This window comes from Zalophus californianus, chromosome 7 (genome assembly GCF_009762305.2).
Source record: "Zalophus californianus isolate mZalCal1 chromosome 7, mZalCal1.pri.v2, whole genome shotgun sequence".
Lineage (NCBI taxonomy): Eukaryota > Metazoa > Chordata > Mammalia > Carnivora > Otariidae > Zalophus > Zalophus californianus.
The window spans coordinates 84,783,252-84,785,700 of NC_045601.1; the positions used below are offsets into that span (position 1 = coordinate 84,783,252).

The 2,449-nt window shown below is 38.7% G+C and overlaps 1 pseudogene; it reads right to left on the reverse strand.

Moving 5' to 3' along the window:
• Positions 1 to 545: 545 nt before the first annotated feature.
• LOC113926711 lies at positions 546 to 1,141 on the reverse strand (annotated as a pseudogene).
• Between the last annotated feature and the right edge of the window lie 1,308 nt (positions 1,142 to 2,449).

Here is a 2,449-nt window from a genome sequence, read left to right on the forward strand (position 1 = left end):
ACCCAATTAATATTTGTTGAATGAATGAATGCTTAGAGTTTTCTAGTGTGCAGTGGAAGGGGAAGGATTATGTGGAAGGGTTATGGCCAGGATAGAAAAGGAAAAAGATAGGGCCAAAGAAAAGGGGAAGGCAAGGGGCCGAGAATATAGTACTAGAAAATATAACCAGCATCCTTTAGTCAAGCTGAAGAACCTCCATTTTCTGACCCATCCCTTTCTCATCTTCCTGGAGATCCACTCATCAACTGAGCTGTGAACATGACAAGACCAAGAAGCCTTCCAGGTTCTGAAACACAAGTAGCTGCTCCCTGCCAGGTGCCCTCCAATCTCTCACTTACTGCTTTTGCTGTTGTCTGTCAACATCTTCCTGTGGAAAAAGATATTTGCAGATGTTAGAGAACATTCTGATAGAGACTTTCCATCTGAAATCATAAGAATTAAAAGGGCTTTGTATCTTTTTTTTTTCCAGATAAAGGTCTGTTTTATTAAGTAACTGATCCATGTAATTGCTGAGGTCACTATATACAGACAAAAGAAAGGGAGTTTTATTTCTTGGCCTCTTCCCCCTTGGACAGAATCTTGATAATTTCCTCCTTCTTGCCCTAAAGCTGCTCTTCATAGCTCTTGCATTCTTCCTTGGTCTTAGATCTGCAGGCCTCAGCTTGGTGAGCCAGAAGCTTCTTGTGAGCCTTGTCTACCTTTAGCTTATGGATATGTTCCAGGAGAATTTGCTTGCTTTTGAATACATTACCCTTTACTTTCAAGAACGGGATGTGATACACAGCAGTAAATCTTTTTAGATTCTTGATATCTTCTGAGCAGCTGGGGCAAAATTCTCATCCTTTTCATCCAGGTTACCTGCTCAGGCATTCAAGACTTGGCACTACCTTTTCTCTTACCAATGCCCATATGCCTGCCTTCTGGTGGGGCAAAGCATTTTTTCTGGCACCAAGGCTGGGAATGGACAGTTACAAGCTTCCAGATATCAGTCCATCTTTGTTCAGTTTCCACATCTGCTGACAGGAGACAGGAGTTGGCATTGGAGATTTCATTGCTCTCATTGGGGGTTCAACCAGACCTTTGTTTTGCCATAATGGAGGACACTGGAGGCAAGCCTCTTCTGAAACCTGAGCATGCTCATGGCTGTGCTTGCAGTGGCAAAAGGAAAGCAAAAGGGCTTTGTGTTTCAAGAGAGCCCCTTAGCCAGAAAGAGGGCAGATGTCCAAGGCATTTGTGTGTCAAGAACAAATACTCGTGGCTTTGTCCTTGATTGAGATCTTTCGATTCTATGTGCATGGAGAAGAGATTCTGAGTTTTTCTTGTTAGAAAACATATATAAGAATAATTGGTGATATTCAGTGTCATCTAACTCAGACAGAAAAAAAATGGGAAATAGACTATGTAGGGAATTCTGTTTTCTGGAAGGCAGGGTTTAGTTTTAGTTTTTGTTTTTAGCTATTGCAAGAAAAGAAGATACATTTTTTTGTGCTTTGACATTTAGTTTGACCAATACAATCATCTGAATTTAGTTTTTAGTCAACTCAACTTTGTATCTTAAAAGTCCTAAAATTGGCTTAGAAAAAGTCATCACTCCCAGGATATCCTCAAATAATAAACACAAACATATGGGGAAGAAAAGATAGCCACCAATAAATTTTTAAAAAATCATACCCCTTCTTTATCACCAGTCCCAGTAAGAAATAGAACAAAATGACCTAATAGAGGACATAATATTATGGAGTTGTACCCAGTTTGGGTGGTGGGAAGGGGTAGTTTCCTTACATTCCCAGTTGTCTACATTCCAGAATTAATTAGTAATAATTGAGGTATTCTCCTGAATCTAAAACATATCTTTTAAGCAATTTTTCTATGTGAGAAACATGTCTTTCTCCTTCTTTCATAACCAGAGCACACAGTCTTAATGCTCAAGCAGTGCCAATTATTATGTTCAAAATAAATCTCATTTAATTTAAAAAACACTTCTACCTAAATGGGATTACTATGAGGTGATATAAGAGGAATAAAAAGGGGAAAAACTATGGAATATAGGAGGAAATCTTCTACAGCACGTCAGTTTAACACATACAGAAATAATGGATATGTTTGAACCTCTGAAGGAATTTGGTGGTTAAACATCTATAGAGTATACCAAACAGGTTAGTCCGTGTGATTACTGACACCAATTCTTCCCAGACATCTTAATACCTCATGCAAGCTCTCAGAGGTTCAAGTATATTCTCTAAATATTAACTAGCCCCAAATTTTAGTGGAAGGAAGCACCTGGCTGACTGTGTGGGGAAAATATTAATTTAGGGTATATTATATTTTGTCATTGCCTACTCCCCCACCATACATGAGTTTGTATTAGGATCGGCCTGTTGTAACATGAAACACTTGGCTATAATGCATAATAGTGAAAAGACTAAATGTTTCCCAAGTGAAGTTCACA